Consider the following 20,043-nt stretch of genomic DNA (forward strand, 5'->3'; position numbering starts at 1 on the left):
CAGCCCTGCTGGTGCCCCTCACTCCTAACCTGGAGTTCTTCTCCCCCTCCAGCCTTGCTGGTATCCCTCCTGACCCACTCCCTTCTGCTCCCAGGCCCCAGCCCCCCAGTATGTGAGGCAGGTGGTGGGTGAACATAGGTCATAGGTGATGCATTGGTTGGGGAATGGGGGGGGCATGTGTCCCCCCAGATTTCTGTGCCTACACCAGGGCACAGGGCTGCAGACTGGCCGGACTGGTGTCCCTTCTGCTCTATTGACCCAGTGGGCAGGAACCTGCATGGGAAGGTGAAGCAGGGCGGGGAGCCTTGGTGCTGCAGCTGCCATCACTGCCACCAGAAGCACTGCACTACCATAGCTGCCAAGGTGAGATGCCCCCTGGCCAACCAGTAGCAGCAGGGGGGGCCCAATGACACGCTGCTGCCACCGTGTTGCCTTGACAGCCATGGTGGCACAGCTGGCACAGGGCTCCTGATGGTGGTAGCAGCACAGAGTTGTCCCTTCCCCACCACTGGTGCTAGGCAGGCAGGTGGCCATAGTGACATGGAGCTCTGAGTGGCAGCAGCACTGAGGCTCCCCATCCTGCTCTGCACTCCTGCGCTGGTCCCGCCTGCTGGACTGCAGAGGTGGACCCTGCTCCATGCCAGTCTGGCCAGGCAGCAATCTTGTGTCCCACTGCCAGCTTGCAAGGGGAAACCTGTGGTTTCCCAGGTTTTTCTCCTTTAAAGGGGAAAATCTATGATTTGCTCCTTTAAACTGGAAAATCCATGTTTTTCTATGGGAACTGAAAAGCCCAGATCTCTGCTAATAACTCAGAACAACAGATTACTGAAGACTGAAAACCCGAAAATCAGTCATTCCCACTTTCTAGACAGTAGTCTCCCCCATTCCCATAGGATACATAAATAGGCCTTTACAGATCAGTAGTCTTTATGTTGTACTGCAGTTCTCCAAATCATGAGACACCATCCCTTTTTAAAATCTGAAGGCAATGTCAGAAGGATATGCAGATATGCAAAATACATAACCCCCCACCCTTTTACCAAAAGCACAAATGCAATGAAAAGGGAAACAACAAAAAGGAGACTATATGCCAGTAGCTTTCTCTGTATAAACACAGAGTCAAAACCAAAGCTAAGAAAAGGCAAAAAACTCTTATATTTATAGGCATTCCTTTTTTTCTGACTTCTCTGTGGAAACCAGTGCAAATCTTCTGGTGCAGGTGTTGGGGTTAGGGGTGTTGGGTTGAGGGAGAAAATCATGACAGCTGGGGATATCAGTGTTAATTTATCAAAAATCACCAGTTTCTTTTCCTTTATACAGCACTGGTAGATTACAACACATGTATAAACTATACATAGAGTAACTGTGTATATACATAGTCTACATAGACAGATATAGATGGATAAACTGGGTATGTCTTTGTATATATACTATCTGTCTGTCTGTCTACAGTTTATCTCTATATATACAGTTTGTATCTATCTATCTTCTATATCTATATATAGATATACTGCATATCATACTGTGTGTGTGTGTGTGTGTGTGTGTGTATAAATAAATAAAAACCTGTAATATGGTACCTTGAGTAAGTTGCTCCTTAACAGAGTTAAACATTCTATAATAAATGTGGAACATACAACTTTCCCAATTATGACATGTTGATTTCTAAAGGGAGATGAGTTACTTATTGAAGTACTTGAGTAACCCATTCAGAAAAGAGTGATGAAATTTCTGTTGCTCAAGTACCCACATTGACCCTCACTAATATATTTCTTAATCAAAGCTCTTCCCCCAGAGCATCCATTCAGTTTGCCGTGATCTTTCAGCCCTTAAAATTGCACTCTGTCAATTGAAGTGGATACTTAGATTCCACATTTGTCAAAGTGATAAGTATGGAGAGTTCTGCAGTATTTTTAGTTTTGTTCTTGAGTTTCTAAAAATCATAACCTCAATGCCTTTTTTATCAGTTGACTTGGATCATACAGAATTGGCTGATCTCTGCAGAGTATTTGAAAATATTGGTAAATAAACTCACCATGTAACAGACTCACTTTAATTCAAAGAAGTGAGAATGTTAGTGATTAGCATGGCTGATCATGCATGGCTTTAGGATGACCTTGGTTTATTTCATAGTTTCTTTCAAAGACTCTTGTAACTAACATAGAAGACTTAAGCATTATTGAGAGGAGACTTCCAAATGAACGAAAATTAATTCATTGTATGACCATATTCTCTTGGTTAAAAACAAATGACATTCTAGCCTGCCCATGTGCCCCTTTCTGATAACTCATTGTTTATTTTATAAAATAGTCTTCAGAGTTGAGACACACACATGGAAAAAATAGGATTTTTAAGACTAGGGTAGGAAAAATAAATTTAGCAGTTTCAGATACTGTTTTCCTTCAAGACATTGTCATTTTACAGTCCATTATTCCATAATGATAACTAGGCCCTTTTGAATTGTTTTAAATTTAATTGGCCAAGTTATTAAGCTGTGAAACATTCTCTATATATAGTAGAACAAGCGAGAGCAGTAACTCTGGTCCGAGCAGTTGAAGCCAGCTGGAGAGGAAGATTAGTACCATTAGAATAATTGCTCACTTGCTCTTCAAAAACTATTGTGAATCCTCTTTATACCCCTTTAAAAGCATCTGTCCATCTAACAAACACAAAACCAAACACCTGGGTGGAAGATACTGTATATCTAAACTCCTTGTCTCTTTGCAGTATAGCAGGGGTTTTCAACCTTTTTTAAGGAGTGTACCACTTCTGGTGAGTGGGGGGGTGGGGGGAGAGGGGGCTGAAGTGGACGCGGTGAATAGCAGGGGCTTGCACGTGGCAGTGTAGGGTGGTGGATGGTGGCAGCGGCCTGCAGAGGGGAGCTGCTCCCCTGCCCCCCCGGCCCTGCTCCTGGGAGGTGGTGGTGCAGGGTGGTGAGTGTCAGTGCTGCATCCCCACTTGCCTGTGCGTACCCCCTAGCCCCTTTCCAAGTACCCCCCATTGACAACCTGTGCAATATAAAATACATGCTATTATGGAAGAGGGATCCTTTAGAGATGAAATGGCTCACAGAACTAATATAATGTTTTTCTTTTTGTCAATTTTTTAAAATTTCGTTTTCTTCATCTTTGTGGCTTCTGATACTTTGGGCAGATTTTTATTGACTTCACATGCTAATGGCTCCAAGATACACCACTAATTTATTGCCAAACTAATCAAAAATGCTAATTTACTTTATTATGTTTCTCTGATTGCTTGTTTATTCTGGTAGAAGGGATGTTGATAATGGCCAGTCTGATGGTTATGCACAGGATACCTTGGAAACCATAAGTAAACTTCAAGAGAGCAGTACTTTCTGATGTTCCTTTTAGTACAGCAGCCAGCAAACAACATGCTCTTCTTAGTGACATTTATTTCATGTTTCTTTTAAAGGCTGATTTGAGCCCTTTGTTTTTCAGCTGCTATATTGCATTTGTTGCATTCCATTCCCTGCAGTACATTACAGCGTTATAATTAGCACATCTCTTTGTCTTCTGCTGCACTGATTGCAAGATGGCACTGAAAGCAGTACTTATGCTATAGAGAATTATTTCATACAGAGGAAAAATCCATTCTGGAGTAGGACTTCCTCGCAGCTTATTCAAAAATATATGTAGCATGAATTTTCTGAGCTTGTATGCAAATTAAATATTGTATGTGATGTGCTTATCTGGCAAATCAGAGTAATTCCATCTACTTTATTGAAAGTAACCTATTTATACACGGTAAGAATTTCTCCCTCCCCCTATTTCTCTTCACAGTTCTGTACAAAAATCAAGTTCTGAAATTGTGTTTTGGGATAATAGGCTATTACCAAATTATAAGAAATTACTAGGTAAATAAGGGGCATGTCCCACCTCTGTGCATGCTTTGGGGAATATGGGCTCAGCTGGACATTCATTGTAATGGAGGGCCCAATATTATTGCCACTGATGTCTTCGTGGTTTTGTATTACTTTGTAATTTGGCATTCTTTACTTCACATTATATTTAAAATATAATACAATTATTATTTTAATTAAAGATTAATACTAAACATAGAAGGATGGGAAATAAAGTGCCACATCTGAACATTGACAAAAATTTGGGAGCCTAATAATCCAGATGTGAATATATACCTTACAGCTACTGTGCATCTGCAGCTGGAAAATTTGCTTTGGAATTCTTTATTAGAGAGCAGAGAGCTTGGGCCAAGGCTAAACTGCCCACACTGCAAGGGAGGGGTGGGGGGTTGTGGAGGAGGTACAAAGCATTCTGAGGTGCTGGGGGACTATGAGTTAACTTGAATGTGCACAGGATCTGGGACAAAAGTGCAATAAACTGATTCAACCTAAATCAGTTAAATCTGATACTACATCCATCCAGGTTTATCTTAAACTGGTTTGGGCTATTTTGAAAGCAGTATATGTGCACTGAACTTCTGCTGGGAACAGAAGTTACATACAAACAGTTCAAGTGATCAGAAACTGGTTTAAACCTGTAACAGAACAGATGTTCAGTGCACATAAACTAGTTTGAAAATGGCTGAAACCGGTTTGAGACAAACCTGGTTGAATGTAGTATCAGACTTAACTGATTTGGGTCAAATTGGTTTATGCAATGTCTGTCCAAGACCCCTTGCTGATTTAAGATAAATCAGACTCCCCCAGCATTCTGGCATGTTCTCTGGGCTGGGTGGGACTCTCTGCTCCACAGCACAGCTGGCCCTTCTGCTCCCTGGCTGCAGCTCCAGAGACTTGCAGTCTTATTCCCCCCCTCCCCCTCACCACTCCCTGCTAAGCAGGAATTCCCCCCACCCCTCTGCCTTGCTGAGGAGGTGTCTGTAGATTCGTTAGCAGACGACATGCTGGCTATGGTCTGTGCTGAAACAACAGGTAGAATCTACAAGCAGAATCAGCAGGTAGCTGGTAATGTCCCTCTGTTGTTTTGTTAATGGGGTGATAAACACTAAGTTAGGGGTGATAAACACTGTTATCAATTCCCTCCTGGGTTAATCAGAGCATCCTACCGGGGTCTGTCCCCACCCCTTCCCCCTCAGCTCAGTGCTGTGAAAGGAAGGAAGTGTTGCTCTAGCACCTCTCTGCTCCTATCTAGCCTGAGCCATTGCAAGCATGTGCCTGCATTTTTGGGATGTCTGTCTGGTTACAAAACTGATTTAGCCTACCCAGGTTAGACTAACCTGAAAAGACTGAATCAATTCAGGCGCAGGCTTTTTGAATGTCTGTCCCTAGCCTAACAGAAGAGAAGCTCAGTGCACATAAACCAGTTTCAAAATGGCTGCAACTGGTTTAAGATAAACCGGTTGAACATAGTATCAGACTTAACTGATTTGCATCAAACCAGTTTATGAAACTTCTGACCCCGTCCTGGTTCATGTTAAATCACAGTCCTGCAGCATGCTTCTCAGCCCTGGGCTGTGTACTGTCTGCTCCAGAGAGCAGGGCTGGCCCCGCCTCTTTGCTCCCTAGCTGGAGCAATGGGGTTTGGCTGACAAGGGGTGGGGCAAGCCAAGCTGGGGATCCAGAACAGTTTACAGGGGGGCTGCCCCCCCCAACAAGCCCTGCCTGAGGTCTGGGGCCAGGGAGGGGGGTTAAACACTCCTTCCCCCACTCAAATTTACTGCTGGCTGAAACTGCACTACAAATCCCAGAGGCACCTAGCAAAAGGAAGAAGTGATGAGCAACCCTGCAGTCCTGCTGCTGTAATTCTAGACTGCAAATCCCAGAGACTTTGGGGGTAACAGGTAGAGGAAGTGAACACAGCCAGAGAACCATGCTTTAGTGCCCCCAGCTACTGGCCTGAGCTACTGCAGACATGTGTCTGCATTTCCTGTATCAAAGATAAATGTCTATTTACTTCTGTTTCAAATGAATCTGTGCAGTTTAAACTAACCTGCAAAGACTGAATCAAGTCAGCCTCAGGCTTTTTGAATGTCTGTACCTATTCCTGTTGTGTTACAGATTTTAACTAGTTTCTCATCACTTATACCGGTTTATGTGTAATTTCTGTCCCTAGCCCTGGAATTTGCAGACCACCATAAGCTATAGGTCAGAAAGATATAAATAGAACTATTATCTTCTATGACTTGTTAACTTTGAAACCTAAAGGTGACCATATAAAACTTTTATTATTTCACATCTGAATAGTTAAGTAGAAACATCTAATGAATATGCTTATCCCAAAATTGCGAACTACCTTCTTTGCCTTCTGAAATGCCAAGAAGTCCAGCCAGTCAATAAGCCAGATCAAGACCTTCCAGCTTTTATGAAGCAGTTAGCTATTTATTACTACAAAGTTTCCCTAAAGTAGGAACAACCTTAAAGCAAAGGAATCAATAATATTCATGTTCACATTTAATTAATAGTTTCATAGTTGGTAGGGTCAGAAGGGACCTGAGCAGATCATCAAGTCCGACCCCCTGCCATGGCAGGAAAAAGTACTGGGGTCAAATGATCCCAGCAAGGTGTTCGTCTAACCTTGTCTTAAAGACCCCCAGGGTAGGAGCCAGCACCACTTCTCTTGGAAGTTGGTTCCAGATCCTTGCCGCCCTGACTGTGAAGTAGTGCCTCCTGATGTCTAGTCTGAACCTACCCTCTGCCAGCTTGTGACAGTTATTTCTAGTCACTCCTGGTAGTGCTGGGGGGAAGAGGGACTCCCCCAGTGCTTGCTGGTCCCCTCTGACTAGTTTGTAACAGGCCACTAGATCCCCATCAGCCTTCTCTTGTGTACAGGTTCAGGTCCCTTAGCCTCTCCTCGTAGGGCCTGCCCTGCTGGCCCCTGATCATGTGAGTGGCCCTCCTCTGGACCCGCTCCAAGTTGTCCACATCCCTCCTGAAGTGTGGCGCCCAGAACTGGACACAGTACTCCAACTGCGGCCTGACCAGTGCCGCCTAGACGGGGAGGATCACCTCCTTGGACCTGCTTGAGATACATCTGTGGATGCATGACAAGGTACGGTTAGCCTTCCTGACCGCATCCTCACACTGTTGGCCCATGTTCATTTTGACATCAATAATGACTCCAAGATCCTTTTCTGCCTCTGTACTGACGAGAAGGGAGTTCCCCAGCTTGTAGGTTTGCTGCTAGTTCCTCCTCCCCAGGTGCAGTACCTTGCACCTGTCAGTGTTGAAACCCATCCTGTTCTCATCCGCCCACCCCTGTAACCTGTCTAGATCTGATTGCAGCCTATTCCTCCCATCTAGCATGCCCACATCCCCCCACATCTTAGTGTTGTCATCAAATTTGAACAGGGTGCTTTTTACCCCCCCGTCCAAGTCACTGATGAAGATGTTGAACAGTGTGGGTCCAAGGGCTGAGCCCTGGGGGACCCCACTGTTGATTTGTGCATAAACTGTTGGAGAGATAATTTGAGGACTCTTTGAATAAATGAATTCTTGTGAATTAAGGGGACTGAACATGATGTCTCAAGACAGTAGGGTAATGTGGGCAAGTGGAGCATCATCCCCAAGCAGCATATTAATGGAGATGCCAAAATGACAGCTCCCTTCCCACTCCCAAAGGAGCCTGTGCCCTAGCTGCAGCAGCATCCAGGGACACAGACACTGTGTTGGTGCTGTAGTAGCAACAATTGGGGCATGAAGTGTGTGCTATGGCAGTGGGAGCCAGGAACTTTTTTGAGTTCCAAGTAAATTTCCCCTGCCCTGCTCCCAGTACACCCTCCTCTTCAGTGGTCAGTGGCACATCCCTTCCCTTTCTCTTCCATCTACTCTCTCCCTGCTTTCCAGCAGGTTTTGCCCAGGTCACTAGTTATGCTTTTGGCTCTAGAGACCCCTCCTAATCCTTTGTTTTGTTGCTGTAAAATTTAGGATATTTTTCCCCTCTGAATACAAAGGGCCTATGCCTTAAGTACCTTCCTTAGGAAAGGGACAAACCAGAGTCCTTCAATACTGGGAGTGTTAAAAATCAGGACATATATCCAGTTATGAATTATGCAACTTATTCCTAACTCTAACAAGAGGTTTGAACATACTTAGCGTGTGTGCGCTAACACACACACATTTCTGTGCCATGTGTCTTATTTTAGGATTTTCCATCAGATGGGCATACTCATTTGGGTTTTCCATGCACTCTCAGCTCCAGTTTTAAGCCTCCTCTGAATTATTTTTCTTAATAAAATCTAGCTTTTTATTACTAACTAGGCAAAACTGTTACTGTTATCCAATACACAACGTTTAATTGCATGAAACCTAGTAAGGGTGGTCATCCTGTGTAGTTTTGCAGTTTGAAAGCAGTATTTCATTTTATTCTGTGTACTCTCAAATTCGCAGTGTGATACTCAAATACCACTTTGAAATGCATGAACTTTGGACATATGATGGCAGTGTTGTGCCTAAGCTAACTTCTGTTTAGAGATCACATGCCCCTTGCCATCTGTCATTTTTATTGTTTGGTGTTCAGAAACAAACACAACAGAAAACTAGAAACTAGTGTTAGCAATACACAGTTTACTCGCACTCTCATGACACCTTTTCCCTGTTATTAACTGTTGCTCTTTTAGATTTGTTGAACACTTTCTTTTTCAGTTAAAGTTTAAAAATATTATTAATAGCTCAGCCATTTTAGGCATTAATTTTTATTTTGCTGATCAGTTACTGTCTGTTTTTGACTAGTGAGAGCCAACATTTTTGGCAGGCATGCCACTAATGAACCCTACACTCTTCCTGAGTGCCACTCTGGTCCCCTTCCCCTGCCTGATCAGCTGCTCTGCTTTCTGGTCCCTACCCTGTGCTCCTTACTTGATCTGATGCTTTGCTCTGTTTTCTGCTCCCTACCCCTATACTTTCCACCTGCTCTGCTGCTCTGTTTTCTGCTCCCTGCTGTATCTTTCACTGTGCTGCCTGTCTCCACCCTGATCTGCCTCATGCTACACACAGAGGCTGCCCATGCCACTTGTGGCATGCATGCTGTAGGTTCACCAGCCCTGTTGTAGACACTCACCGGCATGGTTTACTTATTGAAAATATAGCATAAACCTTTATAAGTAATATTGGTTTAGCTTTATCTTTAGGGGTTTTTTTGTTTTTTGTTTTTGTTTTTTTGTTTTACTATTGGTGTAGCTGTTCATCAGAAAACACACAAGCTCAATTCAAAGTCCATGTTGCTAGAAGGGATCTGTTGCAAGATACTAGGTCTTGCAGTGCATGCATATATCACAATGAGTCTGTTACATCCCTGGGACCTTTATACCCAGGAGTGATCCTTGTAAGTACACAGTATCATTCTTTACCTAGGTTATGATCAGTGGGTGTCAAATCAACATCTGAAAAAAATTGCCTGCAATCTTCTGGCCAGGTGGAAGTGAACACGTTTTTTCTGCCACTGTGGTTTATTTGTCTCCTTGTGTAATGTAGAATGTCAAGGCCCCAATGCTGCAGACAGATTTAATGAACTAATGGTAAACAGCTGCTGTGGATACAGTTATTATGGAAAAAAAGATTTCTTTCAAACTAGTCTCTCTGCCCCAGTATCACTTCAGCCTTGCCTGGACTGCGTCTGAGCCAGCTGCATTACCTCTTGTCTCTATCAGACAATGACCAATTAGGAGGTGGTACATTAACATTTGATATAAGTGGAAGTTTTTGCTAATGGGAAAACAGTTGCCCATAATGAGCATTCGGGTTTGGTCAGGTTTTCTTTCCAGCCATGCTTTTTTCTTTTTCTTCCTCCTTTCTATCTTTAATTCAAGGAACCAACACCAAGTGTGTCCCATATTCATAGGGTGACAATATTACTTTTAAGGAAATCTGGGATACTGCCCATTGCCTCCCCATTCCCCGCACCCCCACCCGCGCTGATCTCCTCACCAGGCAGGAGGAGTGGTGCCCTCCCCAGCCTGCCCCCTGCCTTCAGCCACTGCTTAGGACAGTGCCAAAGGGTGCCAAAATATGTTTGCCTAGGGTGCCACACACGCATACATGCACCTTTTCATGCATGCATACATACGCATGGACACGCGAGTAACCCGCACTTATGCAGAGCTCTCTTCCTGTCCCACCCTGGCCAATCCCTGACCCAGGCAGGAGGAGTAGTGCCTAGCCAGCTGGGCAGTGCAACTGGAGTAATGCCAACCTGAAACTCTTGTTTCCATTTTCATCAACCACCTGGGATGGCCCATGAAATCTGGGCCAAACCAGGACATATGAACACATGTTCATATGTCCTTACATGTTCAGCTCCATAGATCTCAAGACTTCATACTTCCAACCCTTCTCCAGTCTCTCTCGTTTCCTTTTTCTAGGAATCCTGCTCTGTCCAGACCCTCCTGCCTTCCTCTTCCATCACTCCAGAATCAAGTTCCTCAATTTTTCCCCCCTACACCCTCAGGAAACTCACTTCCTCTACCTCTCAGCCTAATATTTCTCTCTCTTTCTTCCTTTTTTCCCCCGGTAAGAACCACTCTTTCATTTCACCAACCATCAAATGTTTCTTATTCCTTCCCTTTCCTCAAGGCTTTGTCCTTGGGCCTATATTGTTCAACATCTTCATTAATGATGTGGACATTGGAGTCAGAAGCAGACTGGCCAAGTTTGCTGACGACACCAAACTTTCGGGTAAAGTGTTCACAGCTGAGGACAGGAGTGCAATCCAGGTTGACCTTGACAGGCTCAAGAAATGGGCAGATGAGAACCTGATGGCATTTAACACCTAAAACTGCAAGGTTCTCCACCTTGGGAGGAAAAACCCGCAGCATGCTTATAGGCTCAGCAGTGGCTAGCATTTCGGATGAAAGGGACTTGTGGGTCATAATTGACCACATGATGAACAGGAGACTTCAATGTGATCTTGCAGCTAGTAAAGCAAGCAAAACACTGGCTTGCATCCATAGATGCTTCTCAAGCAAATCCCGGGATGTCATTCTCCCATTGTACTCAGCCTTGGTGAGACCGCAGCTGGAGTACTGCGTCCAGTTTTGCTCCACAATTCAAAAAGGGTGTGGAGAAGCTTGAGAGAGTCCATAGGAGAGCCACGCACATGATCAGAGGTCAGGAAAACAGACCTTACGATGACAGGCTGAGAGCCATGGGACTCTTTAGCCTGGAAAAGCATTGACTCAGGGGTGATCTGGTGGCTACCTATAAATTTATTGGGGTGCTCACCAGGTTCTGGAGGAATGTCTTTTTACCAGAGTGCTCTAGGGGATGACAAGGTCAAACGGTCACAAACTCCTCCGTGACCTTTTCAGGCTAATCATAAGGAAGAACTTCTTCACTGTCCGAGTCCCCAAGGTTTGGAATAGACTGCCGCCGGAGGTGGTTCCAGCACCTACTTTGAACGCCTTCAAGAGACATTTGGATGTTTATCTTGCTGGGATCCTATGACCCCAGCTGACTTCCTGCCCCTGGGGCAGGGGGCTGGACTCAATGATCTTCTGAGGTCCCTTTCAGCCCTAATGTCTATGAAATCTATTAAAGTCTTTCTTTTCCTGTCTTTCTCAGGATATACAGTTTTCTCCTTGCCCACTTTACCATCTTTCCCTTGACAGACAGTGTTTCCCACAGGCACATTCATTGGTGCAGCTGTGACTGCGTGGATTCTTACCACAAGTCCATGTATACAGATAGCATGCATGAATGTTATAACATGCTCTTGTCTGTCTGTTTTGTTCTCTTATTTTTCCCTTCAGGGCTAATTATTTTTAGAGAAGTATGGCCTTTATTTTTCTCAATAGTTTTGGATTTCCTTTTATTTATTGAAGAAGCAATGTAACATCTGTAGTTCAGATATTTCAAGGTCTTGGCTTCTTGATGCATCCTTGCCCCAACTGTTATGATGGTGAGGTACTGCTGGTACCCTTGTTGTTCCCCCTTTCTTCCTCTGGCACATGGTAGGTTTCCTTTTAATTGGGTGTTGTGTGTTCTTGTGAACTATTTTGCTAAAAAAAGAGGACTGGAATCAGCCACCCTATTCTTCTGAGCTTTCCTTTCTAATTTGCTCATGATACAATGATATTTTGCTATCTGTAAATAAGCCATTTTAGTCTCTATTTTCTTGTCCCTTGTAGGGGGGAGATTCCTTCCATCTTTTTTTTCCATGTGCTTCAATTAGTAATTCTGCAAATTATTCCTACAGTCATTCAGACTATGGTAGTGTCCCAGCTCATCTCTGAGTAAGGTCCGGAACCTGTTAATTTTACTCCAGTTAAAAATACAAATTAATGGTACTGAAATGGCAAACTTTACCTAACATTACCTCCAGGCACTCTTTTATCTAACTTACCCAGGTGCATCAAGTAAAAGTCCCCCTGAAACATGCACTGTAATTCTTTCTGCCTTGTTTGTGTGTGTCATGATTGTGACATGACTTTAATTAACAATTTTAATTCACATTTGTAGTGTTTATTTCCATTCTGACTGGTCTATTTTCGTTCACTTAGTGAGCACTCTGAAATGTATTGGAAGGAAAAGTCTGGTTCACCTCGTTGTCATTTCCCTTTGATTATAAGATCAAACTGAAGACCAACAGGGCTCTTGTTTCAAAAGAACTTAGCTAGAATTATAAACCTTGGGCTTTTCCAAACTTTGGGTTGTTCAGATCTAGTATTTGTTTCAGGCCTATCTCTAGTTTTTATCAGACCGTTTAATAAAAGGAGCTGCCAGCTACAGTAAACATTCCAGTATTTGGGTTGGACCATTTAAACAAATGGCCTGACAAATACAAAATGGTCTGACTCAACTGTTGTCCCTTTCTGCCCAAACACATTGATTTATTACACTTAAGTAGAGAAAGGAACCCCATTTTGAAAGAAAATGGGAAGTTGAAAGAAAAACATTTTTTTTATTTGAAACCACCAGGTTATGAAATAAGAAGCACATGATTTCATGTTTATCTTGTTCCACATTTCCTGCCTTTGATTAGAATTTTCATTGATTCGTAAAATCCATTCATCAGCATTTTTGGTACAGGGATGCGTCTGTCTGTACATTACCTGACACTATTTTTTAACATGTTTTTGCCATCTAAATAATTAGTAATATTTCATATATTCATAGATGTTATGGGCTGGAGGGACCTCACGAGATCAGCAGGTACAGCCCCCCTGCACTTGGGCAGGAAAGACTGCTGGGGTCAGATGACCCCAGCAAGGTGCACACCCAGTCATTTTTTGAAGATCTCCAGGGTAGGTGATTGTACCATCTCTGGGGGGAGTCTGTTCTAGACCCTAGACACTCAAACTATAAAGAAATTTTCCTTATGTCAGCCAATCTAAAGTTAAAATGACATCCAATCTAAGGCCAAAATGTCTTGATAGAACCAGTCATGGGAGACTGGTGCTTCCTGAGACTGCGGGGGCATAGTTTGTGGGTGGCAGTGTCAGCGGCAGGGTGGTGAGCAGCAACCACCCAGGGAAGCTGTTGGTGGCCAATCTCGGGGGGCGGGAGGCATGTGCCCCCCTGTGCTCCTGCTACCAGTAGCATATGGAGCCAGTGATATTTGGATGACTCAGCTTCAGACATCTTAAAAGGGCTTGCTTTTCAGAGAAGGCCTGAACCACCAACCTATGGAGATCAGGACTCTTTTAGATTTTTTAAATTGGGCACTTAAAGAATTGAGGCATTTAAAATTAGCATAGTCTCCTCTGAAAGTGTGAGCCAATATTTGTAGAATTATTGTAGATATTCAGCAACATAGAGGTTTAATCTTTATTTTACTTGATGGGGCTTTTCCAGAAAAAGCATCCCCAGTTTCCTGATTTTGGACCTGGTGCCAGGCTTTAAAATTTTTTCTTGTTTTTCAGTTAACCCACTTGCACTATTACCATCCTGATTCTGTGAGATGAACACAGACTGGAGAGGTCAAGATGAGGGTTTAGCTCAGTGGTTCTCAACCCAGATGCTGTGGCACCTTGGTTCTGAGACAGTCTTTGAAGGGTGCCACTGGGAGAAAAGAGATAAGCAAGATTAAGCACAGGCCCCAGTGAGGAAATAAGCATAGGCTTTTCCCTTCCAGCTGCACCCCCTCCCCTCACTCACTGCAGTGCAGGCTCTTCTCTGCTGGCTACTCCTCTTTCCCAGCTCTTCTTCAAGCAGGTAAGCGCTATAATAAAATTGTTTTTTAAATGGGGTGCTGTTTCATTCACAAAAGTTATGGAGGTGTCTCAAGTCTGAACAGACTGAGAACCACTGGTTTAACTCTTGGAGAAGGGTGCTACTCTTTTCCTTCAGTGCAATTTTAGGGCATGCAAGGAATGCAAGATTTACCTTGCTTTCTTGGCTTAGACTTGCCTCCCTGTGGCCAGTTTGTGTTAAAGTTTTCTGTGAAAATTTTCAACATAAATGTACATCTTTATTATGGTGAAACTACAATCTTGCAAAAAACTTTTGTTTCTAATGGCTGGCCAGTTTCTATAATTTTGCTCCAACTTTGTGAGGCTCTTGTGTTTGGAACATATATTATTAAATGTAGCTACAGATTTCACACAAGATAGTATATAATAGTCTGGAAAGAATAAGAGAGGAAATGGTCGAATAATCTGGTGTACACTTGTGCTGGCTAATCTTTATGCACGTGTTTATATTTATAAATGTCTCCCTCAGTACCATTTTTCAATTTTTAATTCAAGTAAGAAATTAAGCTCAGATCTCATTCGCATCACACATTTGAATTTAAAATATGTCTATTAGCAGGGTTTTTATAATTATAACCCCCCAATAAGGATAAAAGAATAATAAAATTACATAAGTTTAGAACTCACTAGATATAGTGTTGTTTGTTCCAGCAATAGAATAAACAATTTGTCTATTTTTTTCAATTAGCACTAATTGGAGGCTAAACAATGCAAGAAGAATGGCTTGGATAATAGCCAAAAGAAATTATTGTTCATAGCGTAGTTTGGGCTTGAATAAGCAGCGGGACTGATTGCAGCAAAGGACAGCTGACTAACATCTTGGTATTATATCTGACACTTGCACACAATTATCTTAGAAACATAATAATGTCATTAGAGTAAATGAAATCCACAAACCACATAGCATATCTAGGATTGGGATTTGACAAGTTCTTTGTGGTTTGGGGTTACACTCTTCACAAGACAACAGAAAAGTATTATGAAAACACCATCTAAGCAGAGTGAAAGAAACTCTTAATTGTATAGAATTGTATAGTAATTAGAGCTGTTGTCTGGTGTTAAAGCTGACGGCTTCAAACAAGATGCATTATTACAGATATTTATATTTGATGATCCAAGAAGGTAGAGAAATTGCCACCTTAAACTCTTTCATGATTTTAAGATTCAATCATTTACCAACCAAGGAATGAAGATTTTCCTTCCTTTATGAATTTCTCTGCATTTTCTTTGGGTTACAATATAATTTATTAAATAATTTACATTCATATATTTATTTTGGTCTTGAAATACATAGCTTTCTCAAAGATGGAGTGTTACCAAATTTGCCCATTACTTTGGGGTGTGCTCATTTATTAGGGATAGTGTCTAGGGTCTTGGTGATTCTGTCAATGTGCTGCTTGTGTTACTATATGGAGCTGTATTTCTCCCTTCTGCAAGCCCTCACCCCCAGTGGAGCTATCTTGCAGGACTCAATCTCAATGGGACTGGGTTCCTCCAGTCACCAAATCAGTCATACACACAAACACACACAAATTAACGTGACACGCCTGACCTGGCCGGCCTGATCAGCATGGACAGGCTGACACCCTCATATGCCAAGAATCAGTTCATAAGAGCAACAATAAAATGCAGTCAGACACAAGCACACAGGTAAACAGAATCCCTCTGAATCCGGCTGGGTGTCCAGCTGACACCCTCATGGGCCAGCATTCAGTTCATAAGGGCACGTCTGAGTCAAACTGGGTCAATCAGCCTATACAAGCTGATCCCCTTATGTGTTTCAAACTCAGCACGTCCCAATCTTTGGCCTCTTGATGAGCAGACCCCACAATAATTTGGGCTTCACAGGGATCTTTAGCATAGGTAAAAGAAGCGTTGCTGCAGAGCACGGGAGGAAAGAGAAGCAGAGAAGGAAAAATATACCCAATTACTACCAGTTTGACTATAAAAGTTATTTATTGCTAAGCATATGAAATATATAATAGTACTAGTAGTAATAGACATGCAAAAGAAAAACAAACACCAACAATGACAATACTACCCTGGTTTCACTAAGTATTTGGGGAAACTTAGCTCAAGCTTAACTGATACAGTTCAGGTTCAGAAGTTTATGCCTAGAAAGAAGACAGAGAACGCTGGGATCTCACCTAGTCCACGGTACTCAGGCTGCAAAGCTGACAGGCACAGTCTGTAGCACAGTCCTTGAAGGGAGAGATGATCTGTTCTTCCAGCGTCCCAAGAACGACAGGGGATGGTGTCAGCACAGGGGTTTTCTTCTTCTCCTTCTTTCCTCCTGCTTCTACTTCTTTTCCTTCCTTTTCCTCTTCCTCTTCTCCCTCTAGCAGCACACACACTTACAGATTTTTATACCCTCAGTTCAGCTGCTTCGAAGCACCCTCAGTAGTGTAAATCATTGTCTTTTCTATTGACAAGGGGTTATCTGGTTTGGACCATCTCAGGAAACTGATTGATAATCAGGAAACACTTAAGATTAGGGAGTAACCCAAATACTTGGGAGCCAGCTTGAAATTCCTATGGGTGGCAGATATACTGATGGGATATCTCATGGTTTCTTCAGGAACAATAGATAGCTTGCAGCATCAGGATTTTGGATTTTTACTTGTTGTGCACAAGCCTCAGCTTAGCATGACTTTTCCAGATCTTACTATAGTCTTTTAACAGACTTAAAACAATTATTGGGGTGCTCATAACCTTTTGTGGAGAGGACTCCCACCAGTCGTCTCGGGAAAGATATGACAACACCTGGGATTAGGGCTCCAGCAGGCTGGATGCTGTGATGAACCCTTAACCATTGTTCAAATGTTGCCCATACCCCCTCTGACTCGGTCTCTTGCCTCAGCATTCCCTAACCCGGCAACCGAGTTTTAGTCAATCAAGTTTAAATAGGCCTCCCATAGTGGGACCGGGGAATGTACGGCCCGAGATGCCTATTAAACTTAGAGCTGTGTGTGTGTGTCTGGGGAGGGAAAAGTCCTTAGCAAATCCAGATTAGAACTGGTCTGATAAATGCTGAGCTGGGTGTGTGTGAACATGGGTTGATTAACATTGGAAGCACAGATTCCCCATCATGCAGCGCTCTCCTGCTTCTCTGGTCCCAGAATTCACTGCAGTCTCTGCTTCAGGCTTTCTGTTTTCCATCTCTCATGTAAATGAATGGTCTTCTGGTTCCATGTCGGATATAAATGAGACCTAGGGCAGTTGATTCACTCTTGTCACCCTTATCTGGTGAGGGTCTTAGGTGTGTCTCTCACTGCATCTTAATCAGTTTCATTTAGGTAGAGGAGGGGAGGGGGGGGGGAGTCCTTGGTGAGTCAGACAGACTGCATCCTGTGCCCCGATTGCCCAAGAATACAGAGCTGAGACGTAACAGGAGAAATCCCTTTTTATAAGGTAGGCATCTATCTGTCTGTCTCACGAGACAGCAGATTGTGTTGAGTGAAGCAGCTACTCTTTGAATATCTGCAAGTTTGGTTGTAGAGCAATATTCTTGGATGACAGTCCATTCCTCACTTATCACATATGAAGTTTGTATCTAACAGTCCTGATTGTAGTGTGGGGTTTTTCCAGAGATTTTTTTTCTTTCCTCTGCATTTTGGCCTCTCTTTTCCTCAAAAGTCTTAATTCCATGCTTATTAGACTGTTTCCAAGCACTTTGATCCTCAGCAGTCTTCTCCCCGTCATTTGGTTCAATGTTCAGTGCCTTCATATCTCTCTTGCAAACATCTTTGAACCAGAGATCAGGACACTCAAATGGTCTTCTTCCTGTAGTGTTCTTCATAGAGGAGATCCTTGGGCCATCGTCCATTCTCTGCATGTGGCCATCGAAGTTGGCACTCACTGATAAGAGAACGGATGCTTAGAATTTTGGAACAGTCCAGCACCTCAGCATGGACAACTTTGTCCCTCAAAGAAATTCCTAGAACATGGCGAAGGCAACTTAGGTGGAAGCTGTTTAGGTGCTTTTCTTGAAAAGAGTATGCGGTCCCGGATTCGCTGCCATACAAAAGGATGTTGAAGACGCAAGCATGATATATTTTGACATTTGTCTTAACAGTTGGTTTGGTTTTTTGTTCCACACAGCAACAAGAGTAGGTGTTTGTAGTTAGAACCCTCATGATACCTGATGCTTTGCCAAGACGGGTATTCAGTTCAGCTTCAAATGACAGGTTGTTGCTAACAATGGAGCCAATGTATGTAAATTTACTTACAACATCCAGTATGTTTTCACCTGTGTGATTACTGGTGTTGAATCAGCATTCTGGCCCATGACATTGGTCTTCTTGATGCTGACTGTTTGACCACACTCTTGTAGGCGTGAGCGAAGTGACGCTTTGAAGGTCACTCCTTTGTGTGGGCTATCAGTGCAGTGTCATCAGCAAACAGCAGCTTAGGAATCAAATCTTTTTCTAGGAATTTACACAAAGAATTGCTCTTCAGTTATGTTATCATTTTGAGTACCCCAGATTCAGAGGTATCTCAGCCAAAGTATATAATACCAATCAATATAAAATCTACCAATATATTAGTCACTAGTTTACAAATAACAACAGACACCTCCTCATCAATAAAATCCTCCTCTTATGTCTGCTTAGCTGATCTCTAAAAATCAGCATTTTCTAAATTGATAAATTTTGTAGAGATAATAATTATCTAACCTATGAGAAATACATATATTTTGGCCTCAAGAGAAATTAAATGTTAGTTTGGGAAACATACACAAGACCGTGGCTCCTTCAGCTTCTGTTCTTGTCAGAATTTTTAAAAAGAATATTACTTTTGACATAAATCTATGTCTTTGAATATTCAATACTGGAAATATTTAGAAGGGAAAAAGGAGGACTTGGGGAATTGCAGGGTGGTCAGTCTGACTTCAGTACTGGAGAAGTTGCTTGGGCGAATCACGTATCTGTGAGAAAAAGCAGCCTTTGTGTATTTATTCTGAATACGTCTTGCTAAACCAACTTGATTTCTTTCTTTGATGGGGTAATTTGGGGGACGATGGGATTGTGGTTGACTTCTCAGCCTCCTGAAGACTCAGTCAAGTGTAATATCTAGATTTTTACAAGGCTTTTGAGACATACTCACATGCTATTGTCATAATTAAGTGAAGAAACGTGACCTAGATCAGAATTATTATTAGGTGGATACATAATCAGCTGAATAACCACAAACAACCAGTAACTATTAATGGATCAATGTCAGGCTGGCAGGACTCAAAATTGGGGCTCTGCAGTAATTTTTTTGAAATCTGTGGATGCAGGGATAGAGTGTAATGATCAGATCTGCTGATGACACAAAACTAGGAGAGATTATAAACACTTTAGAAGATGGAATGAAATCTAAAGGGAACTTGATAAATTGAAGAACTGGAAAATAAATGAAAGTGAGCGATGCCAAATGTAAGGTGCTACAAAAAAGAAGAAAAGCACAAATACAGAATGGGGATAACTGGTAGTAGTAGTAACACTTGCTAAAATGGATTTGGGGGTTCTTACAGATCTTGTGCTCCATAGGAACCAGCAATATGAAGCTATGCCAGGAGAAGCAACCGCAATTTTCGGTTGTATTAATAAAAGGGCGGTATGCCAGGTATCAGAGGTGATGACACCACTCAGCTTGGTTCCAGTTAGGCATCAGCTGGAGTACTATGTCAAGATTGGACCACCACAATATGAGTAGTAGAAGAGAAGGTAGAGAGGGTTCAGAGGTAAATGAAGATGGCAAAGGCTTTGGAACATAAGCCATATGGGAAAAGGTTGAGACAGCTAGGGATTTTTAATTTGGAGAAAGAAGAGTATGATAGTATTGTTCTCTCTTGTGTCACAGAGCACTGAGGTGCCCTGCTCCTAAAGAGGGGAAACTGCTTGGGAAAGAGCCCTAGCAGTGAATAAGGAGCCT

Source organism: Alligator sinensis, unplaced genomic scaffold, assembly GCF_000455745.1.
Source record: "Alligator sinensis unplaced genomic scaffold, ASM45574v1 scaffold717_1, whole genome shotgun sequence".
Classification (NCBI taxonomy): domain Eukaryota; kingdom Metazoa; phylum Chordata; order Crocodylia; family Alligatoridae; genus Alligator; species Alligator sinensis.